The 23,811-nt window shown below is 44.6% G+C and overlaps 2 non-coding genes and 2 pseudogenes across 2 annotated transcripts; all 4 read left to right on the top strand.

Annotated features, from left to right (window-relative positions):
- The first annotated feature begins 11,503 nt into the window (after positions 1-11,503).
- On the top strand, positions 11,504-13,298 carry LOC147422518 (18S ribosomal RNA; annotated as a pseudogene).
- A 331-nt stretch (positions 13,299-13,629) lies between these two features.
- On the top strand, positions 13,630-13,784 carry LOC147422517 (5.8S ribosomal RNA). The gene has a single exon (XR_015186899.1). It is a non-coding gene; the product is annotated as a 5.8S ribosomal RNA (ribosomal RNA).
- A 244-nt stretch (positions 13,785-14,028) lies between these two features.
- LOC147422516 (25S ribosomal RNA) lies at positions 14,029-17,348 on the top strand. The gene has a single exon (XR_015186903.1). It is a non-coding gene; the product is annotated as a 25S ribosomal RNA (ribosomal RNA).
- A 384-nt stretch (positions 17,349-17,732) lies between these two features.
- LOC147422515 (5S ribosomal RNA) lies at positions 17,733-17,851 on the top strand (annotated as a pseudogene).
- Positions 17,852-23,811: the final 5,960 nt, after the last annotated feature.

The raw sequence follows: 23,811 nt of genomic DNA, 5'->3' as shown, positions 1-23,811 counted from the left end.
TTCCCTTATAGGTGATGTCATTAGGATTTTTCTGTCTTGAATGGTGAATTTTCGATAGTGGGATGGTACATTCATGTTTCCTTTTTCTGAATCCTCCTTACCATCACTTTCTCCCTCAGTAGTCCATACCTCTCGTAACGACCGTTTTAGTTCTTGATATTTCTTTCTACGTTCCATTTTGGTCCATTTTGGATCTTTTGTCTTTTCCTGTTTTGATTGTTGAGATTTTCTTGATTTTGTTTCAGTTTTAGTCTTCCGTGTTTGTTTTATTTACTAATGCGTCCTTTCCCTTTGAACTCTTGAGAATCTTCATGATATTTGGTCTTTTACACAATTTTCTGCCTTGACAAGCATTAGATAGTGAGTTTTATCTTTTATCCTAGGCATCAGGTTCTCTCTAATTTTGTTTTTTTCTCTTTTTTTTCTATAGCGTTCCTAGAGTTTAGGGTGTTGATTTGCAAAATTATAAAACTTGATACTCATAGTTTCTCCCCATGATCGCTTGAGCTGTCTGAACACTCGTTATCTGCATCGTTATTTAACTCCAGATGCTCAGAGGAGTCATAAAACTCTTCTTGTTCTGGTGAGTCTACATTCTCATCTTCTGCTGGTATAAGGCTTACCATATAATAGGGTACCACATCATAGCCATCCTTATCGTAAAATTTTGTCGTTGGGCTATCCGTAATGGTACAAACATCCAATGTTGCTAGTATGTGTTCCCATTCTAGAGGTTCTAAGGCATCTTCGGAAAAAGGTTCCATAATGTAATCCTTGTCCTCAATAGCTCTTTCTAAGATGCATTCCTCCCTTTTAAAGCTCCCACAATGTGAAGCTCAGCACATCCATAGCTCTTTTTTCTGCCCTAACCATGCTGGGAGTTCAGACCCTGCCAATGTAGCTGAATCAAATTGTTCCACTAGTGTCTGGTTCACATCCTTGTAACTATGGTCTTTTAGGTATATTTTGGTTGTAGTCTCCCCGTGTCTGAGATATATGTGGTCGTAACCCCAATCCTGAACCATCTTTAATTGTCTCATGAATGGTCTTCCCAAGATGATCTCGTAATTGTTCTTTTTGTCGAAATCAACTATTGCAAATGTATGCTCATACTCGATTGCGGCAAGAGGTGACAATTACTTTTTCTAAAATTCCTAGAGGCTTTTCCATGAACCCATCTGGCAGTTGCATTTTCATTATGGTAGCTCTCAAATTCGATTTTTCCAATTTTTTCCAGATTTCTTTGGTGGCGATAGCGACTCCCGCTCCACTGTCAAGAATAGCTTTGGAAACTACTCCTTGGAACTCTACTGGTAGTGTGGTATTTCCATCTTCTCCCTCGCAATATTCTCCAACCTTGTCTAAAGGTACTGGCCTAGTGTTTAGTTGAGGATTGTCCAATTCTCTGATCCTTTCTTGAAGCTTTGAGGTAGGGTCTTTTACTCCAAATTATTCTACGCAATGTCCTACAGTGGTCCACATGTTTGGTTGTAACCTCAGGAGTTCGGCTAATGTGATTGTGCATGCCACAGGGGTGGACAATAACTCAATCAATCCTTGTGAATCCATCATTCTGTTGGAAGAAAGTCTTTGAGATGGGATTGCTCTCACCTCAGACTTAGCTTCATACTCCCCTAGGTAAGAGGGTAGAGTTTTTAGCGAGTCTAGTTGGATGTGCCTTGAACTAATTGAACCCTGGTCTCCCCCTTGTGAATGCATATCAAAGTTCATTTGTGATCTTGCCTCAAATTCTTCAATAGGAGGTAAGATCTCATTTTCCTCCTTTCTTGTGCTATTTATTTGGTGGCTAACCCTATTACCTTTTTTTGCTTCCCGGATTTGCTTCCACAGGTCATCTACACTGTTATTTGGCACTATGATAGGTTCTCTCGTAGACTCAGAGGTAGTCTTGAGTCTCTCCTTTGTGTTTACTTGTTTCTCTAGAGTTGGTTTGATAGGGGTTGGAGTTCGTATCTCGTGCCAACTTGGACGTTTGCCAAGCGTATTTTCTATCAAGGATTGGGCTGTTTCAATCATCTTTTGACACATTTCCAACCTCTATTTTTCTATTTTTGCATATGGATAAGTCATCCATCTTTGCTCTTGGGTTTGGTTGTTTTTGAGTCTGGCTTCGTATGTTTTTAAAAGTGCGTTTAACTGAACATTCACTTTTTCTACAAGCACTAATCCTCCTGATCCTACACTTTTGGGTTCTACTATTTCCTTGGGCCCTATTATTGCCTCAGTGTGTGAGCTTAAACTAGTTCGATCCTCTAACCGCTCTAATCTATCCTTCGTGTGTTTTAACTCCTCGGATAGAGCCGTTTGCTCTCGTTCTCTCAAGGCTTTCATACCCGCCTTTCTAGCTTTCCAAGTGCTTCTCTGATTTTTCATTTGTGCACTTGGGGCATTGGTTTTTGGCTCTTCAATTATGGGTTCGTTTGTCATTCATTGAGCTTGTGCTCGTATCATTGCCTAAATAGGTATTACTGTCTCATTTTCTGACCCTCCACTGGAAGGCACTACTTCCAGCATGTTCAAAGTAGTTTTTGCTCCTTTTCTCGGGTTCTTAGGGCAATCAGGAATCAAGTGAGTAATTCCACACTTGGTGCAATACGTGTTGACTCTAATGATTTCATCATGAGGATAGTCTCTTAGCCAATGATCTCCACCACACTTGTAGCAAGGTCCCTTAGGCTGTTGAGGTGCTCCTTGATCTCCTCTTTGTTGGTACGCATGCCTCTACCCGCTCATGCCTCCATTGGCTATGAACAACAATGTTAGTTCATCCAAGCTGTATCTTGCCTCTCCTGCTGCCTGTGCAGCTGTTGGTGGTCATGTACTTCCACCTCATATTCCAATTCCAAACCCTGCAAATTGGGTAGGGAAGTCTAACACCTCTTCAGCTCTAATTACACGCACAAAGGCTGCTACATGATCCCTAGGATCTCTGTTTTCCGTGTATTTCTTGTTTACCAATTTTTGCACCTGAGAAGGTCTAATTCTACGATGGTCTACAAATCTCATCATTGGTTCTCTTCGTCCTACTCAATATACCTCCTCTGGCCTTCGGTAGTGGGAGGGTTCCTCTAAGCCATAATTTCTGATGGTTCTTGCAAGAGGCAGTTCATCTCTTTGAACTCGTTCTATGGGTTGTCTTCCAGGCTCTGTCGACACTTGAGTTTGTGGATTACTCTCGCCTTGATACTGTGAATAGAGTGGTGGTTCTTGTAAATCTCTTATCCCTCATGTGGCTAGATAACCATCTCTATTTCGGTCTTGTTTCAATGTTGCACTTTGTCGAAGACATTCCTGCAATGATGGTTGGGTTGCTTGTTGGTTCTGGTAGTTGAATGTCTGTTGTCGGTTAGAATAAGATGTTGCATCGTACTCTTCTGAAAATGGATTTGTCGACTTGCTAGGGGTATAGGTGGACCTTGGCACTTTTTCGGGGACATATGTTGATGTTTCTGGAACTGTTGCCTTTTCTACCTCCTCTGAGAGAATTCGTTTGTATTCTCGCCCGTACCTGTCAACAAAAATGATATCCTTCCCCATAGCAATTTCATAAGAGAATAAGTAAAGAACCTTGTCTTTGCTTAATTCATTTGGGTAGGGTTCTTTGCATCAAAAATAAGAGACTACTCCCTCGCTCTCATGCTTGTAAATTCCCACATTCTCATTATAGGTAGTGACCCTGGTTTTTTTTTTATCATACATAAAAAGAGCTCCAGGTCGATCAATTTTAGGAGGTGGCTCTTGAGCCTTTGAGACCATTTTTCCTTTTTCCACATTATCTCCATATATGTTGTAATCCTCAGGGTTACTAACTATCAGATAGTGGTTCCCCTTTTCGTCTCGGAATCTATCTCCATCATCATAGACTCGAATTATCTCCAGTCTCTGAGCAGGTCTTTCTTCTATACAAATACGCTTGACTCCCCGATAGTCAGAATAAACTAGGGCTCCCCTAGAGTTTGTTCCTTCTAAGAAGAATATAGTGAACTTGGCATCAATCAAAGGGTTTTGGGAGGTAATTCCTCCTAGCATTGTTCCTTCAACGGAGAAACCTCCTGACTATTGACTACCCATCATGAAGAAGGACTTATCTGATGAAGTGTAAGTATCACTACCCTCCTCAATGATCGGTGCTAATGGATCTAGCCTTGCCTGAGTTACACTCTCCTCAGTGGACACTAAGCTACCTTGGTCACCTGCCACTTCTTGGTCTCTAAGAATGTGTCTTCTTGATCTTAAATTCATCAAACTTAGCAATGAAATTTATCACAAATCCAACCACTCACTTGGAAAAGGATCAGTTTCCGCACAACTTCTTGCCTTGTCGCTGAATAAACCTGTACACAAGTGTTCAACTTCGGTAATCGAATCAAAGCATTTAACCGCTAGAGCTAGTCTTAGTAATGATTGGTATAATTGGAGGGTTAACCTCAACCACTACTGTACTTTATACACTTTAGATGTTCTTGATTAGGTCTGATAATCTGGAACTGTACTTCACTCGAATGTTTGTCAGTTTAGAAGGAAAGTCTTAATTCCGTCTTTGCTCCGTCAAAAGGTCAAACAAGGTCCAATTTCACTTCTGAAAGAAGTTCGGAAACTCTTAAGTCAATTGGAACATCACTCTCTGTCCACAGTCAGATTTTGACTTCAATAAGCCCCTGTAGACATCCTACGCGTAGCATGTCTACCTGGTCTGTTTTGGCTGCAATTTGCACTATAGATTCCCCTTCATGTGCAAATTCCACAGCTGCTCTTACTTTTTGATTTGGACACCTTTAAGCTGGCGAACTGATTAGAAATCTGTTCCAGCAGACTGATGTAGGTTTAACTGGTCAAATCAACTCCAATTTGGACCAAAATTGACCAGGAGGCTTGCCTAAGACTATGCAACACCCTGCTATGCCTAATGTCAGATGTTGACTTCAATATCATGCAGTAGATATCCTACATGTAGCATGCCTAGCTGCTCAAAATTGCTTCAAATGCAAACCAGAAACTCCTCTTAAGGTGTTGATTACTCTGGTATGCTCACAATTGGATTTGGAGTGCTAAATCACTATGAACACATCCTACACGTAGGATGTGTAAGTGATCTGTTTGACCCCAAACTTGAGCCAGAGCTTCCTCTTGATGTCAACAACCCAATGCTATGCTTAGTTTTTAGTTTGGATTTCAAAAGACCCCAATTTTAGCTATCCTAGCCTTGTTCAGTCAAAAATGCTAAAGTCTGCCAAAAACCGAATTCTGTCACCCGATTGAGATGAAACCTTTCTCATGCACTCAATAAATCATGTAGATCATGCTCATTAAGCCATCCTATGGTTTTGGTCTTAAAATAATGACCTGGCACAATTTGGGTAGGATGTCTGGCAATTTTCTTTCTGTTGGCCTTATCCTGTCAAGATATGGTCAAACTTCCACTTTCCACGTGAAAATAGGGTAAAACCAACCTTCTAAACACACTGGTCAACTCAGATTCTCAAAATTCTCACCAAAACACTCTGTAGATATCCTACGTGTAGCATGTCTATTGGCTTAAAATTTAACTTTTTTCTGACAAAAGTACTCCCTATGCTCTGCAGCTCTCTCAGAAATACTCACAGAAACTTTTGAACTTCAATTCAGCTTCTAAACAATCTTTTCCGTCTTTTACAGCTCATTGATGAGCCTAACAGGAAATATAACATGCATGAAGTGCTCCAGATCATAAATCATGATGTCCTACTTACCCTACTCCTACTCATCATGTGAGATGGTGATTTTGGTATCTCGGTTGCTTCCTAGACTCTCCGGACTCTCAAGCTATCCTTTCACCACCTCTACCACTCCAACTCCTCCTCTCCACACCACAACTTAACCAATACCTAAAACTACCTAAGTCTACCTAAGTCGAAGGATCTAGGCTAGACACTCGCTCCCTAGACTCCTACTAAGACCTATAGAATCCCCACCCTCTGATCCTATCTAAATGTAAAACAAGACTCTGGTAAGCCAGAGAATCCCTATCCTCAAGGACTAGTCTCGATCACCTACCTAGGGCTTTTGTCCCCGGCAGCGGCGCCAATGTTGGTGGATACGCCGCGACGGATGTCAGCACAGTGAGAACTCACCTAACAAGATTTTTCAGCTAAGGACGAAGCTCGACCCGCAGGCGCGTGGAAGCAAGCATAGGGTGTCTCAACCGACTCTTGACTACTTCCTACAGAGGTCTTTACCCAGTTTCTAAGCTACAACCTTCAAGAGTACATAAGAGGAGATTTCCTACAACGCTTTCAAGAGTCCAATACCCATCAAACGTTCTTGAAATGCCACGAAACTTGAAGGAAACCCTATTAACATCAATAGGTTGCTCTCCCTAAGGTCCATGAACCAAAACCCCAACCCTAAACACCGGTGCAAAATCACGTAGGATGTCTGATCGAAATTTGCAGCTCGTTGTTTCCAAAAACTAAAGTGCCTAATGTGTAGCTCTACTCAATGCAAATGCGTGAATATGCTGAAATGAAAAAACAGACAATGTATGCTCACCAAATCACCACATATAGTTCGTGGTCGATCTCGCGAAGCCGGGCCGTACACCTACAATGTAGGTGTTGACGTGTATCTGTCTTCGGGGGAAACACGCTGCACTTTCGCACTCGATTCAGACCACCGGTGCGCACGTAGCATCAAGATAAAACTCTCACTCTCTCGTACACACAGAGTACACTCAACTCACATAGACAAAAACTTATAAAAATGACAAAAGGGTCCTTTGCATTAAGGTCAAAAGTGGTAAAAATACCTTATAATCTCAAACCCTAATGTTGCAATTTAACCATTCACTGAGTCTAAATGTCAAAAATGGGATACAATCTCGAAGCTTCTGCAAGCCCCACTATTTACAAAGGTGAAATAACTGTTTCTTCTCAATTAAGGAATAATTACAAAGAAAAATTAATATCCCTTCGGGCAATCATCCTCCGTTGGGTGTGTCCAGCCGCTAACAACAAGGTGATCAATAGTACTATGATGCTTTCAAAACGTGCTTGGCCTAGCACACGTTTTCCATTCTTTTCATCCCATTCACTTATCCTCATCTCCATGATACATCCAAATATCTTTGCCATCAAAAAACCAACCAATATAGTGCGATAGTTGTTCACATTGTTTACATCTCCTCCTTTGTGGAAAGGTTTGATCCAATTTTCACTCCAATCATGAGGCATGCCATGCTAAAGTGCAAGGTTAAACATATCGTGTTTTCTTGCTTGTCCATTTAATCATTTCAGCCTTGACACCTTGAAGGTCCCCTTCCTTGCGAGTATCAAGTTTCTCAAGGGTGTAACATCCATCTTACATGGTAAAGAACGGAGGCATAAATGAAAGGGAACTACAACACTCCATCTTATCAACATTGGGTTGCTCATAGAGGTTCTTGCAATGCGTATACATATCCTCAAGAGTTAAGTCACCAAAGCTCTCAACACGCTTGCCTTTTAAATTTTGCCAAAACTTGCCACATGTATGTGCTTTCTCTTCCACTAAAAGAAGTTGTCTTTTGACTTCCCACCTTCTCCTCTTTTTTTGAACAAGTGCTTTGGATGTGTGTAAACATTTCAAGTAACCTTCTTTGTCTTTGCCTGCATCCAACCTTAGCATGTGTTTTTAGGCTTGACTACATTCCATGTGGAACCATTTCTTCTTCGTGCTACCCTTCTTAGATCTTTTGCAAGACATGTGTTTCACCAAAAAGAATTCCCTCGCAAAAGAGCAAATTACTTCTTTGAAAACTTTCCACTTGCATTCTAATGTTGGGCTCTCTTGATGCTCTGTCATGCTTAACATTTGGTCCACCATATTAGCATATATAAGTGCTCGTTTGAAGTCTAGATGTAGGTACAAATGACTCACATCATGATTGGACGCTACATGCTTGGGTCTTTTACCACACTTGAGGTCAATACATAGCATCCTATGGTCCAATTTTGGATTCCATTCACCAAGTGTAAAGCTTTGTATGCATTCTAGAGTGGCTTCCAAAAACAACATATAGTCGATCACACTATCACCATTGTGCTTTCTACATGTAAAGTCATTGGTGCTTTGCCATAAAGATACACCATTTGAAATGAGCATTCCCATACTATTATACATATGTAGAAGTGACTTTCCATAGTGATCCAATTCTTTTGCATCATTTTAAATTCGATTATACATCTATGAGTCATCCATTCTTCTTGAAACATGCGGCATGTCAACTTGTTGTGTGTCCTGTTGTAACTTCTATGCTCGCTCGGATATGGATAAAGATCAACCCTTTGTTGAACTAGAGGAAGAAATTTCTCATTACAAGGGCCAAGGTGAAGTCATTGTCTTTGAGAGAGAGAGAGAGAGAGAGAGAGAGAGAGAGAGAGAGAATCCTCTATGGTCTACCCATGATAGAGGACAGTGACGCTTGAGAGAGAGAGAGAGAGAGAGAGAGAGAATCCTCTATGGTCTAGCCATGATAGAGGACAGTGACGCTTGAGAGAGAGAGAGAGAGAGAGAGGGATTCTGCTATCCAGATCAAAGAAAAGCATTACGAGTGGCCATCTCCTCTTCTAATCAGATATCAAATCAATACGACATGGTGTTTGGCTCAGATTTGCAAAATAGAGCCTTTGAAGCTTCCAACTAAGAGCACTGCATGCACACTAAAGTTAAGAGGCCGGGGGGATCTTAGTGAGTTGGTGACTTTGTGCCAGCACTCCAATGGTCCCCAACTCTCCAAATCTTGAGGGCAGACTCGGCGTGTCTTTAAATCGATACGAGCCTGCTCAATTTCTCCCTCTTGCTTCAACCTTCAAAGTTATCGCACATCCTACAAGACATGAGGGGCTCTATTTTGGGGTGAAATATCTATAATATTTTGGCTCCCTCCCCCAAACACATGTTATTGCCTCTTCACTCCGACGAGTTCCAATAGTGTGCCATGCACTCAACGCGCTTGGTGAGAGAAAAAAAGGCCTACACATAGAGAGATAGAGCTGTGAGGAGAAGGCTACAGACAATAAAAAGGGGTCGTTGGGTGTACAGAAGAATTTACAACAACACCAATGCCTTCATGTTTTGTGATGGTCCACTCTAGTGTTGTTGGGAGAATAAGAGCCCACGAGAATTTAGAGCAGCACCACAACCATGCCATTATCATTGGGAGAATTTGAATTCGATCTCAAACTGAAAACATGGCCTCTAAAGATAAGTTTGACACCACAATTCCCCTCTTATCCACTATTCCCATGCTATCCGATCTTCCTTGCCCCTGTATGGCCATAGCTTGAATGCATTGTGCTTCCTTCCACACGGCCTTGCTACATACAGTTAACTATTGGGTACTTTCCCCTCCCAAACTACCACAGATTCTACAATTCCATCCCCATTATCTAATGTGCTGCTAGCACATGATTTTGCAGCACGGTTGCAACAACTTGAAGCCATTCTTAGCAAGTAATGGTAAGTCAGTACAATGGGAAGCATGTGATCAAAGGAAGGCGGGGGCAGGGTGGTAGCTATTGCGAGCTACAGATGTGGCACGTACAAAAAGTGGAAAATCTAGAGCATACGAGAACGCGAATGTTTTCTAAACTAGCAAAGGGTGCAGGTGTAGAGCAAAACTCGGGCAAGGAGGTCGTGGAGGCAATATAGGTGCGTTTGAGAGGGTGGGCAAGAGATGCTATGATAGTTGGCCAACACTAGAGATGAGGGTGGGGAATGGAATTGGCACACAATGTCTGTGGCGCCAGAGTCAGGTAGGGGGCTAATGGATATGTGATCAAAGCAATGCATTGATGGAGACACGGAGCACTTGTAGGCTGCACTTGTCAGCAAAGTCAAGATCCTCAGCCCCACGTCGTAAGAGGGTAAGAGGGGACATGCCTTCGACGGCACTGTTTTACTAGTATATACTTTTGTTTTTGAAAGCAGGGCTCTACTTTGCATTTTCAAGGTTATGAGAAACTCTCTTTTTCTTTCTACACAAATGCACACCCAATCCTTAAATGTGAAGGATGACTCAATTCAACACTAGAGGTTCAAAAAATGCCAAAATTTGGGGCTTTCATGCATCACATAATGTTGAGTTAAAACCTTACACTTGGCACCTTAAGGATGTGCACATTGCACGTTGTAGCTTTGCACAAAGGGCCATAGTTAGATGGTTTCAAGGTCAAGTTGGCACTACCTACACCTATGTGGAAGAATGTGAGTGTGTTGAGAGAGAGAGAGAGAGAGGGATCTCAAAGAGAGCTTGCAAAAAAAATTCTAAGGGAAGAAATTTAAAAATAAAAAAGAGAAAAATCAAATTATTTTGGATTTTGGATAAAAATTGAAGAATTGATGGTAATTACACTAATACTTGCAAACTTTTGCCGATTTTTCTCAACGAAGTTTGGAATTTAACCAAGAATTACAATTTTAGTGTTATTGCAACTATTGGGAATCTCAAATAGATCCAAAATGGAAAGGCATAACGGGCATAGAAAAGTTCGATGCCTAGTACACCCACCACCCCAAGGATATGCTATGCCAAGAGAGGAGGGACACACCTGTTGAAAATATGTCACACTCTCACATGGGGCATCAATGTGTGTGTGTGTGTGTGTGTGTGTGTGTGTGAGAGAGAGAGAGAGAGAGAGAGAGAGAGAGAGAGAGAGAGGAGCCCTGGAGGCATCCATGTGTCATTTAAAGAGTGACTCTACTTTTCCTTGTGAAGGCCATAAAAAAACTCAAGCCCTCAAATTTGATGGGTGACACTACTTCGATACTTTATCTTAAAGAGCTTCAGGACATCTGAGCTCTCGACGCTTCCATGCATCCCACAATGCAGAGAGAGAGAGAGAAGGAAAAGAGATTTTAATGTCATAGGAACACATCAAGGGATCTCAAAGCTCTATCTGAAAAGTATTGAACTTAAGACATGGTATCTAAGTGAGAGCTCGGATAACCAATCTACCACACTCAAACATTATCATAGTTTCGTCTTCTTATTCATTGACAGGGATTCCAAACATCTACTAGACAAGTTTAAAACTCAAAACTGTGTGGGTGTGTGTGTGTGGATGGACAAGACAGCCGTGTGCGTCCTTGTGGAGGCCATGCATGGTGCCATTCGCCCACGCGACGGTGGGTGGTCCTCTTGGAGGATGGGGACTCTCTGCGGCGGTGCACGCTTTTGCCTTGGGCCTTGCAACCATACACCCTCAAGGGCACGCGGCGCCGCACAATGGCCCACCCCGACGATGCCTACCCGTTCGGCACCCACGAGTAGTTGTGTGGCTGCACTTGATCAACGTGTCCTTCCTTGGCTCCTCTCACGTCCCCCTGATATCCCCCACACACCCCGGCTCCAACGGTCCCTCGATGGGCGTGGGCCATCCACGCCTGCCCCTGCATCCCAGCCATGATTGGTGGAAAGTCAAAACACGCGGCCCGAACTCAGGCCGTGCGTGTGACCGAGGATAGCTACCTGGTTGATCCTCCCAGTAGTCATATGCTTGTCTCAAAGAATAAGCCATGCATGTGTAAGTAAAAACTCTTTTGTACTGTGAAACTGCAAATGGCTCATTAAATTAGTTATAGTTTCTTTGATGGTACGTGCTACTCAGATAACCGTAAAAATTCTAGAGCTAATACTTGCACCAAATCCCAACTTCTAGAAGGGACGCATTTATTAGATAAAAGGCGTATGTGGGCTTGTCCGATTTTGCGGTGAATCGCGTGGCCTTTTGTGCTGGCGATGCTTCATTCAAATTTCTACCCTATCAACTTTGGATGGTAAGATAGAGGCCTACCATGGTGGTGATGGGTGACGGAGAATTAGGGTTTGATTCCGAAGAGGGAGCGTGAGAAACGGCTACCAAAACCAAGAAAGATAGCAGGTGCGCAAATTACCCAACCCTGACAAGAGGATGTAGTGACGATAAATAACAATACTGGGCTTTTTCATGTCTAGTAATTGGAATGAGTACAATCTAAATCCCTTAACTAAGATCCATTGGAGGGCAAGTCTGGTGCCAACAGCCGTGGTAATTTCTGCTCCAATAGTGTATATTTAAGTTGTTGCAGTTAAAAAGCTTGAAGTTGGATCTCGGGGCGGGGTGAGCGATCCGCCTCTTTTGGAGTGCACTGGTCGTTCTACCCTTTCTGTCGGGGACGTGCTCCTGGCCTTAATTGACTGGGACGCGGATTTGGTGATGTTACTTTGAAAATATTTGAGTGCTCAAAGCAAGCCTATGCTCTGAATACATTAGCATGGAATAACGCGATAGGACTCTGGTCCTATTGTGTTGGTCTTCGGGACCGAAGTAATGATTAATAGTGACAGATGGGGGCATTGGTATTTCATTTTCACAGGTGAAATTCTTGGATTTGTGAAAGATGAACTACTGCGAAAGCATTTGCCAAGGATGTTTTCATTAATCAAGAAAGAAAGGTGGGGAGTCAAAGAGGATCGAATACCGTCCTAGTCTCAACCATAAAGGATGCCGACTAGGGATAGGCGGATGTTACTTTGATGACTCTGCCAACACCTTATGATAGATCAAAGTTTTTGGGTTCCAGAGGGAGTATGGTCGCAAGGCTGAAACTAAAAGGAATTGACAAAAGGGCACCACCAGGAGTGGAGCCTGCGGCTTAATTTGACTCAACAGGGGGAAACTTACGAAGTCCATACATAGTAAGGATTGACAGATTGAGAGCTCTTTCTTGATTCTATGGGTGGTGGTGCATGGCCATTCTTAGTTGGTGGAGTGATTTGTATGGTTAATTCTATTAACGAATGAGACCCCAGCCTCCTAACTAGTTACACGAAGGATCCTCTTCATGGACAACTTCTTAGAGGGACTATGGCCGTCTAGGCCATGGATGTTTGAGGCAATAATAGGTTTGTGATGCCCTTAGATGTTCTGGACTGCATGCGCGTTACACTGATTAATTCAACAAGTTTACCACATGGGCTCACAGGCCCGCGTAATCTTTTGAAATTTCATCGTGATGGGGATAGATCGTTGCAATTATTGATCTTCAACGAGGAATTCCTAGTAAGCGCAAGCCATCAGCTCGCGTTGACAACATCCTTTCTCTTTGTACACACTGCCCATCGCTCCTGCCGATTGAATGGTTCGGTGAAGTTTTTGGATCACGACGAAGTTGGAAGTTTGCCGTTGGTGACGTTGTGAGAAGTTCATTAAGCCTTATCATTTAGAGGAAGTAGAAGTTGTAACAAGGTTTCCATAGGTGAGCCTACAGAAGGATCATTGATACACATCCCACCGAACCACGTGAACCGTGACTGTAATGTGAGGGCCACGCTCGGAGGCGCGGGCGCCCCCGCCTTGCCCCCCTGTTGGAGCCGGGAGACAGTGGGCGAGGCGCCCGGCGGGCCGGGGACATCCGTCGGCCGCCCATCAGGGTGCGAGGGAGGGATGCCGCCTGCCACGTGGGCATCTCCCTTCCCCCATGCCGAAAGGCACTAGGCCGCTCGATAACCCTTATGCCCCCCCTTCATTGGGGGGCATGCGTCACACACAGAACAACCTATATTGGACTGCGATGGCCCCCTACGGGGGCGTCACATATTATAAAGAAAACGACTCTCAGAAATGGATATCTTGGCTCTTGCAACAATGAAGAACGTAACGAAATGCGATACGTAGTGTGAATTGCAAAATTCCTTAATCATCCAGCCTTTGAATGCAACTTGCACCCGCGACTTTTTGTCCACGGGCATGTGTGCCTGAGCGTCCACACGACCCCCACGCCAACCCTCCCTCCTCTTCCCCTGTGGCACAAGAAGTGCCGGTGCGGCGGACGTGGCCGTCCCAACGCGTCTCCCTAGCCCGTCGCTACCTTCTCTAGTGCTTGATGATCCCGCCGCAAGGGTGGTTAATGCTCCCCCAGAGGGACGTACGTCTTCCGTGGAGATCAGCTTCTGCGACGAACGGGGCGTGTCGGTGCCGCTTGTGTTGAGAAAGGGCTTTCTGTATGCACAAACCTTAGATCAGGCAAGGCTACCCACTAAGTTTAAGCATATCACTAAGCGGAGAAAAAGAAACTAACAAGGATATTCCTAGTAGCAACGAGCAAATCCTGAAAGAGCCTAGCTTGAAAATCGTGCGGCCTTGCCGTGCGAATTGTAGTTTGGAGAGGTGTCTTCTGCGACGGATCGAGCCCAAGTCCCTTGAAAAAGGGGCTTTAGAGAGGCTGAGAGCCCCGTTAAGCTCAGACCATGTAGCTCCACGAGGCACCGTCGATGAGTCGGGTTGTTTGGGAATGCAGCCTTGAGTGGGTGGTAGATTCCATCCAAAGCATATGGGCAAGAGACCAATAGCAAACAAGTACCACGAGGGAAAGATGAGAAGGACTTTGAAAAGAGGGTGAAAAAGTGCTTGAAATTGCTGGGAGGGAAGCGAATGGAGGTCATGAGTGTGCCTCGGATGCAAAACGGTGTGAGTTGGTCTGCCGCTTGATCTTGAGACATTGGCACTCTGGGCTTTCCATCCAACCCGTCTTGAAACACGGACCAAGGAGTCTAACATGTACCTGAGCCGGTGGGAGGAAAACCCACGGAGATGCAAGTAACCTCGCAGGTGGGATCCCCCTTGCGGAGTGCACCATCGATGGACCATGATCTTCTGTGAAAGGTTTGAGTGGGAGTGTACCTGCTGGGACCCAAAAGATGGTGAACTATTCCTGAGCAGGACAATGCCAGAGGAAACTTTGGTGGAGGCTCGTAGGGATATTGATGTGCCAATCGTTCGTCGGACTTGGATATAGGGGCGAAAGACTAATCGAGACATCTAGTAGTTGGCTCCCTCCAAAGTTTCCCTCAGGATAGCTAGAGCTCTTCACAATTTTATTAGGTAAAGTGAATGATTAGAGGCATCGGGACTGAAACACCTCGACCTAATGTCAAACTTTAAATAGGTAAGCGGCTAGCGTTGCTCTATCAAACCCCGGTGCAGAATGTGAGCTCCGGGTTGGGCCATTTTTGGTAAACAAAATTGGCGATTAAGAATGAACCAAAAGCCGCGTGACGGTGCCGAACTGCGCACTAACCTAGATCCCACAAAGGGTGTTGATTGATTAAGACAACATAACGGTGGTCATGGAAGGCAAAATACTCTAAGGAGTGTGTAACAACTCACCTGCCGAATCAACTAGCCCCAAAAATGGATGATGTTGAAGCATGCGACCTATACCCAACCATATGGGTGAGTGTGAGGCCCCGATGAGTAAGAGGGAGTGGAAGTCATGGCGCAACTCCGAGCATGAGCCCGAGTGAAACGGACCCCAAGGCAAATCTTGGTGGTACTAAAAAATATTCAAATGAGAACTTTGAAGACCGAAATGGAGAAAGGTTCCATGTGAACAACAATAATTGGACATCGGTTAGTTGATCCTAAGAGATGGGGCAGTCCTGTGTCAAGGGTGCAGTTTGTGCCGTTTATCAAAAGGGAATCGTGTTAATATTCCTGAACCGCGACATGGTGGTGGACGGCAAAGTGACCAAATCTGCAGACGTCGGTGGGGGCCCCGAGAAGAGTTCTCTTTTCTTTCAAACAGCGCATCCACCCTAAAATCGGGAAGAGTTCTCTTTTCTTTTTAACAACCCGCCCACCCTAAAATCGGATCACCTGAAGATAGGGTCCAACGGCGGCTGGTAAAGCACCGCACATCTTGCGGTGTCCAGTGCACCCCCGGCGGCCCGTGAAAATTTGGAGGAGCGAATTCCGATCAGCCCTAGTCGTAGTCGTACTCATAACCGCATCAGGTCTCCAAGGTGAACAACCTGTTGTCCATAGAACAATGTAGGTAAGGGAAGTCAGCAAAACGGATCCGTAACTTTGAGAAAAGGATTGGCAATGAGGGCTAGGTCTAGGGGTCTCAGGTCTAATACTAGAGGTTGTCAAAGGTCTGCCCGAGTAGCCCTAGCAGTGAGGGCGGCGGGCCTCCGCGTGCCTATCGACCTACAGTAGTAGAACGTTGCCCCTCGTGGGGTGGACCTCCCTAGGTGGTGAACCGCCGTCTTAGAACTGGTACAAAGAAGGGGAATCCAACTGTTTAATTAAAACAAAGCATTGCGATGGTCCCCATGGATGTTGATTCAACGTGATTTTTGCCAAAGGCTCTGAATGTCAAAGTGAAGAAATTCAACCATGTGCAGGTAAACGACGGGAGTAAGTATGACTCTCTTAAGGTAGCCAAATGCCTTGTCATCTAATTAGTGACGCGCATGAATGGATTAACAAGATTCCCACTATCCCTATCTACTATCTAGCGAACCCACAGCCAAGGGAAAGGGCTTGGAAAATCAACGGGGGAAAGAAGACCCTGTTGAGCTCGATTCTCGTCCGCGACTTTGTGAAATGACTTGAGAGGTGAAGAATAAGTGGGAGCCTTTGGCGCAAGAAACATACCACTACTTTTAACGTTATTTTACTTACTCTATGAGGTGGAGGCGGGGCTCTACCCCTGCTTTGAGTCTTAAAGCGTGCTTGCTTGCCGATCCAGGTGGAAGACATTGTCAAGTTGGGCTTTTGGCTGGGGCGACACATTTGTTAAAAGATAACACATGTGTCCGAAGATAAGGTCAACGAGAACAAAAATCTCGTGTGGAACAAAAGGGTAAAATCTCATTTGATTTTGGTTTCTAGTATGAATACAAAACTGTGAAAGCATGGCCTATCGATCCTTTAGTCTTTCAGAATCTGAAGCTAGATGTGTCAGAAAAGTTACCACAGGGATAACTGGCTTGTGGCCGCAAAGCGTTCGTAGCGATGTTGCTTTCGATGTCGGCTCTTCCTATCATTGCGAAGCCGAATTTTCCAAGTGTTGGATTGTTCACTGACCAATAGGGAACGCGAGTTGGGTATAGACCGTCATGAGTTAGTTTTACTCTACTAATGAGCGGTGTCGCAATAGTAATTCAACTTAGTACGAGAGAAACCATTGATTCACATAATTTATCATTGCGCTTGGTTGAAAAGCCAGTGGCGCAAGGCTACCATGTGTAGGATTAGGATTGAACGCCTCTAAGTCAGAATACATGCTAGACGCGATGCTCTCTACCTCCCCGGTTGTTACCCGACTAATAATAGGGGCGCCTGTGAGTCCCTGAGAGCATGTGTTGAGAGCCTCCCCTGGGGTGGCGGAAGTGGCCGCCTTGGAGGCTGTGAATGGCAATTCCAAACGATTGAGGAGATGAATCCTTTGCAAACGACTTAAATATGTGACCGGGTATTGTAAGTGACAGAGTAGCCTTGCTGCTACGATCCACTGAGATTCATCCCGCCGCCGCACCAAAATGTCCCCTCCTCGCTCCACATCATGGGGTGCGCAAATAGGCATTAGTATAGACACTAAATTGAGTGCGATCCCCCCCCCAAATACACACACTAAATTGAGTGCGATCTCCCCCCCAAATACACACACAAACTCATACATACACGTGGGCGCACGCACCTAGACTGGTGTGACTGCGGAGAACTGGACAAGCGTCTCGAAAACTTGAGTGAAACTCCCTACTCTACATCATGGGGTTCGCAATGGGCCTTAGCGTAGGAACCTGGGGTGCAATCTTAGCCCATCTCCTACCCATTAAGAAATCTGCCATGCCTATCTCTCTCTCTTGTGCTCTAAGCACACTTCCCATGGATCTTGCACAACTACCCATGGCCTTCTCTTCATGTACGTGGTGCGATCGTACTAGCGCTAATACACCGGATCCCATCAAAACTCCGCAGTTAACCGTGCTTGGTCCAGAACAGTACTGGGATGGGTGACCTCCCGGGAAGTCTTGGTGCTACACCCTTTATTTTGAGCAATCCCATCGTACCGGATAATAGGTTGGGAGCATGTGGTATGAAATTATTTGTGTCACCCATTAAGCATCGTGGATGACCCCCCCCCTCCCCTCCCATCGACGGTGCACTTTTTTGTCATCTTAGCGTAAACCTCCCCTTGGTGGGCACGGCCCCTCTGTAGCTGCGACCCATCAAGTTGGCACATTTTCCCCTTTTTCCCTTGTTGCACCCGGGGTCTCCCTGTTTGGAAATAAGACGTAGCTAAATAGATAATTGAGTAGATTACTTAATGGAGAGAGACAGATTTATATACACGAGATTATAGAGTAGAGAGAGAGAGAGAGTACACACGATATACGTGGTTCACCCAGTGTGGGCTACGTCCACGGGAAAGCAGCCACTCAATGGCTTTAGTACTTCAAAACAAGAAGTAGTTTACAAAGGGATTATACCCTTAATGGAGCTCCCGCCTTGCTTCACTCTCACCACCTCACACTCACCTTGTTGCATCAACTTTACACTCTGAAATGTGTGTAGAAATGGCCTCCTTTTATAGGCCAAAAGGGCTGCCCTCTCTTATGAGAGACAGCCATGTGTAGCCGCCCTTGTGCGAATAAGTCCAAATCGGACCCTCCAATCCGCCCATGTGTGGCCGCCCTTGAGAAGACAAGTCCGCTTTTGAATTCGGCCACCGGCCATTGAATTCGGCAACCGGCCACCGGCCATTGACTTTCGACCACCGGCCACCGGCCATTGACTTCCGACCACCGGCCATCGGCCATTGACTACCCGCCACCGGCCAACCGACCGGTTGTTTTCCGACCACTTTCCGGCCGCCGTCCGGCCATAGTATTCCGGCGAAAAAGGAATATTCCGGCGAATAAAAAGTCTCGGGGGCCTCCGCCCCCGAGGCCTTTAAAGTTGCCCCTGATTCTTGTCCGTGAAAATTTTGGTTTCCGGTGAGTGATTTTCCTTCACGCACGATGGCTTCTCCTCATAATGGGGGCCTTACAAATGTGCGCTTTTACCACAGAAAATTACAAGGGTAAATCAGGCTCCATACTTAACAATCTCCCACTTGGAGACTGATCTCCAAACCAAACCTGTGACTGCTTTCCATTCTGGCTTCTTATCCTTGAATGCCGATTGAAGATGAGCAGAAGCTCAACTTCTCCTTGTTGACCACCTTTGTAAACATGTCTGCAGGATTTTCACTTGTATGCACCTTTCCTAGCTTTAGTTGTCCCTCTTCCAAAAGAGTGCGTATGAAGTGATATCTCACCTCAATGTGCTTTGTCCTTGAATGAAAGGCTGAGTTCTTCGCAAGATGGATAGCGCTTTGGCTATCACTGTACAAGACACAATTGTCTTGTTTGAATCCAAGCTCTTCTAAGAATCTGTGAAGCCACAGAATTTCTTTGCTTGCCTCCGTCATTGCTACATACTCTGCTTCCGTGGTAGAAAGTGAAACCACTTTCTGCAGCTTTGAAGCCCAGCTTACTGCTGTGCCTCCAACTGTGAACACATAGCCAGTAGTGCTCCTTCGAGTATCTTTGTCACCTGCCATATCTGCATCAACATACCCTTCTAGAAAAATATCATTTCCTCCAAAATACAAAGCATTTGTTGTTGTCCCTTTTAGATACCTAAGTATCCACTTCACAGCTTGCCAATGCTCTTTACCTGGGTTGTCCATGAACCTACTCACAACTCCCACTGCATGTGCAATGTCTGGCCTTGTCCATACCATAGCATACATTAGAGAACCTACCGCTGCAGCATATGGAACTTTAGACATATAGGCTATCTCCTCTTGTGTCTTTGGACACATATCCTTTGTTAGTTTAAAATGACCAGCCAAAGGTGTAGAAACTGGTTTTGCATTTTGCATTGCAAACCTTTCTAGTACCTTCTTGATGTAATCTTCTTGAGATAGCTTTATTGTCTTCTTCGTCCTGTCCCTTGATATTTTCATACCAAGTATCCTCTTTGCAGCACCTAAATCTTTCATTGAAAAAGATTTAGACAACTCCTCTTTTAGGTCTTTGATGTCCTGCATGTTAGCACTTGCAATCAACATGTCATCAACATACAACATTAGGATGATGAATTTACCATCTCCCAAATTCTTCGTGTAGACGCAGTGATCCGAGTTGCATCTTGTGAATCCATGATCCAACATCCATCGATCAAACTTCAAGTACCATTGTCTTGATGCTTGCTTTAAACCATACAAGCTCTTCTTTAATCTGCAAACCATTTTCTCCTTACCTTTTACTTCATACCCCTTTGGTTGAAGCATGTAGATTTCCTCCTCTAAGTCACCGTGAGGGAATGCCGTATTTACATCCATTTGCTCGAGATTTAAATCATGAGCAGCCACAAGGCTTAAGACAAGCCTAATTGAGTTCATTTTTACAACAGGAGAAAATATTTCATTGAAGTCAATACCTTTCTTTTGAGAAAACCCTTTTACCACAAGCCTAGACTTGTACCTTTTCTTCCCACCTTCTTCTTCCTTCAACTTGTACACCCATTTGTTTTGAAGTGCCCGCTTACCTTTAGGTAACTCAACCAACTCCCATGTTTGGTTGCGATGTAGTGAGTCCATCTCCACTTGCATGCTCTTCGTCCATTCTTCTTTGGATTCATGTTGCATAGCTTCTTCATATGATTCCGGCTCTCCAGAATCTGAGATCAAGAGATGGTTGAAGGAAGGAACAAACCTTTCTGGAGGTCTACTTGCTCTTGTAGATCTTCGGGGAATAGGTTGAGTCTCCTCATTTGGTTGACGTTGTTGCACATTGTCACCGTTTGCAGTCCTTGAGTCTTCACCGTCCTCAAGCTCCATGTACTCATCACCTTTTTCTTTTGTTTGTTTTCTTTCCAAGTAATCTTTGTACATATTTTGTTCGTTAAAAATTACATCCCTACTCCTTAAGATTTTACCATCTTCAGGATTCCATAGGCGATACCCAAAGTCACCTTCTCCATAGCCAATGAAGAAACACTTTTTGGACTTTGCATCTAGCTTTGATCTTAGGCTTCTATCTATGTGCATGAAAGCCTCACACCCAAACACTTTGAGAAATGCATAATTCACCGGTTTACCTGTCCATGCCTCTTCTGGAACTCCCCCATCCAATGCTGTTGAGGGTGACCGGTTGATTAAGTACACAGACGTACTTACAGCTTCCGCCCAAAACTCAAGCGGTAGGCCTGCATGTAGCCGCATGCTTCGTGCTCGCTCCATGATTGTCCTGTTCATCCTTTCCGAAATCCCATTTTGTTGAGGTGTCCTTGGGGTTGTCCTTTGCCTCCAAATGCCATTGATAGCACAAAAGCTTTCAAAAGCTTGGCTGCAATATTCGCCTCCATTGTCGGATCTGAGGCATTTAACCTTGGTACCTGTTTCATTCTCCACAAAGGCTTTCCACCTTTGAAATATGGAAAATACATCGGATTTATTCTTCATGACATAAACCCATGTTTTTCTAGTCGCATCGTCTATGAATGTTACATAGTACAATGAGCCACCAAGTGATGGTGTACTTGCAGGACCCCAAACATCAGAATGAACCAACTCAAGTTTTTTATTTTTTCTTTCATTTCCTGATTTTTGAAATTTTACCCTCTTTTGTTTACCATAAACACAATCTTCACAGAACTCTAAGTCCACTTCTTTCAAACCTGGTAGAAGCTTCTTTGTTTGAAGGATTTGCATTCCTTTGGCACTCATATGCCCAAGTCGGTAGTGCCACACCGCACTGTCAACTTCTGTAGTCGCTGCACAAGCTGAAGGTTGCGTGCTAACAGTACACAAGTAAAGTGTACCGACTTTTTCACCCTTGGCAACCACCAAAGATCCCTTTGAGATCTTCCACCGTTTGTTTCCGAATGCAATGTTGTGACCTTCATCGTCCAATTGTCCTGTAGAGATCAAATTTTTGCGAAGAGAAGGAACATGCCTAACATCTTTAAGCTTCCATTCATTTCCGTTAGCAGTTTTGACAGAAACTGTACCTTTGCCGACAATCTCACAAGCTTCATCATCTCCCAAGTATACATACCCAAAATTACCTTTGGTGTAGTCTTGGAAATGTTGCTTGTGTGGTGTCGCATGGAATGAAGCCCCGGAATCTACTATCCAGGAATTAGACACATTGTCTAATGAGAGAATTAGAGCATCTTGCTCTACTTTACCTGCCACATTGGCCTCCGATGTTGGCTTGTTCTCTTGAGACTCTGTCTCCTTCTTCTTCTTGGACCAGCAATCCTTCTTGACGTGGCCCTTCTTGCCGCAGTTCCAACATTCAAGAACTGACTTTGTGCGTGACTTGCTCCGCCTTGAGCGATCACGACCCTTTTGGTTTTTGAACCTCTCCTTAAGCCTTCCTCTTGTTTCCACTGATAGTGCAGCACTTGATGATTCTCCTGTGCTTCTCCTTCGCATTTCCTCGCTTAGGAGAACACCCACAACATCATCAAACTTAAGAGTATTTGTGCCAGAGATAGAATTACTTACAGCCATCACAAGGCTGTCCCAACTATCTGGTAGAGATGATAGTATAAGGAGAGCTCGCACTTCGTCATCGAAATTGATTTTCACTGATCGAAGTTGACTTATGTTTGTGTTAAAGTCATTTAGGTGTTCTGCAACTGAACCATTCTCTGCCATCTTTAGATTGAACAAGCGCTTCATAAGAAATACCTTATTGGATGCCGATGGTTTCTCGTAGAAGTCGTCAAGTGACTTCATCAAGTCCTCCGTGGTCTTCATCTCCGAAACATTGAAGGCCACCGTCGACGCCAAGCTTAACCGGATTGTTCCCAGTGCCTTTCGATCAAGGACAATCCATGCTTCATCTGCCATTGTTGCGGGCTTCTTCGCAAGACCGCCTAGTGGCAAATAGAGGTCCTTCTGGTAGAGATAGTCTTCAATCTGCATCTTCCAATGTTGGTAGTTTTTGCCGTTGAACTTCTCAATCTTGAGCTTCCCTTCCTCCGCCATAACTCCCACTCAATTCAAGGAATCCTTTCCTTGAGATAATTTAGCTACGAGCAAACCTTGCTCTGATACCAGTTGTTTGGAAATAAGACGTAGCTAAATAGATAATTGAGTAGATTACTTAATGGAGAGAGACAGATTTATATACACGAGATTATAGAGTAGAGAGAGAGAGAGAGTACACACGATATACGTGGTTCACCCAGTGTGGGCTACGTCCACGGGAAAGCAGCCACTCAATGGCTTTAGTACTTCAAAACAAGAAGTAGTTTACAAAGGGATTATACCCTTAATGGAGCTCCCGCCTTGCTTCACTCTCACCACCTCACACTCACCTTGTTGCATCAACTTTACACTCTGAAATGTGTGTAGAAATGGCCTCCTTTTATAGGCCAAAAGGGCTGCCCTCTCTTATGAGAGACAGCCATGTGTAGCCGCCCTTGTGCGAATAAGTCCAAATCGGACCCTCCAATCCGCCCATGTGTGGCCGCCCTTGAGAAGACAAGTCCGCTTTTGAATTCGGCCACCGGCCATTGAATTCGGCAACCGGCCACCGGCCATTGACTTTCGACCACCGGCCACCGGCCATTGACTTCCGACCACCGGCCATCGGCCATTGACTACCCGCCACCGGCCAACCGACCGGTTGTTTTCCGACCACTTTCCGGCCGCCGTCCGGCCATAGTATTCCGGCGAAAAAGGAATATTCCGGCGAATAAAAAGTCTCGGGGGCCTCCGCCCCCGAGGCCTTTAAAGTTGCCCCTGATTCTTGTCCGTGAAAATTTTGGTTTCCGGTGAGTGATTTTCCTTCACGCACGATGGCTTCTCCTCATAATGGGGGCCTTACAAATGTGCGCTTTTACCACAGAAAATTACAAGGGTAAATCAGGCTCCATACTTAACACTCCCCGCCAATTCACGTCCGCGGTCGCGACTGATCAAGTTTGCACATTCTCGTTC

Source organism: Adiantum capillus-veneris, chromosome 27, assembly GCF_014529385.1.
Source record: "Adiantum capillus-veneris isolate H3 chromosome 27, ASM1452938v2, whole genome shotgun sequence".
Lineage (NCBI taxonomy): Eukaryota > Viridiplantae > Streptophyta > Polypodiopsida > Polypodiales > Pteridaceae > Adiantum > Adiantum capillus-veneris.
The sequence above is the reverse complement of the archived record's forward strand: the minus strand, read 5'-3'. Positions and strand labels throughout refer to the sequence as shown.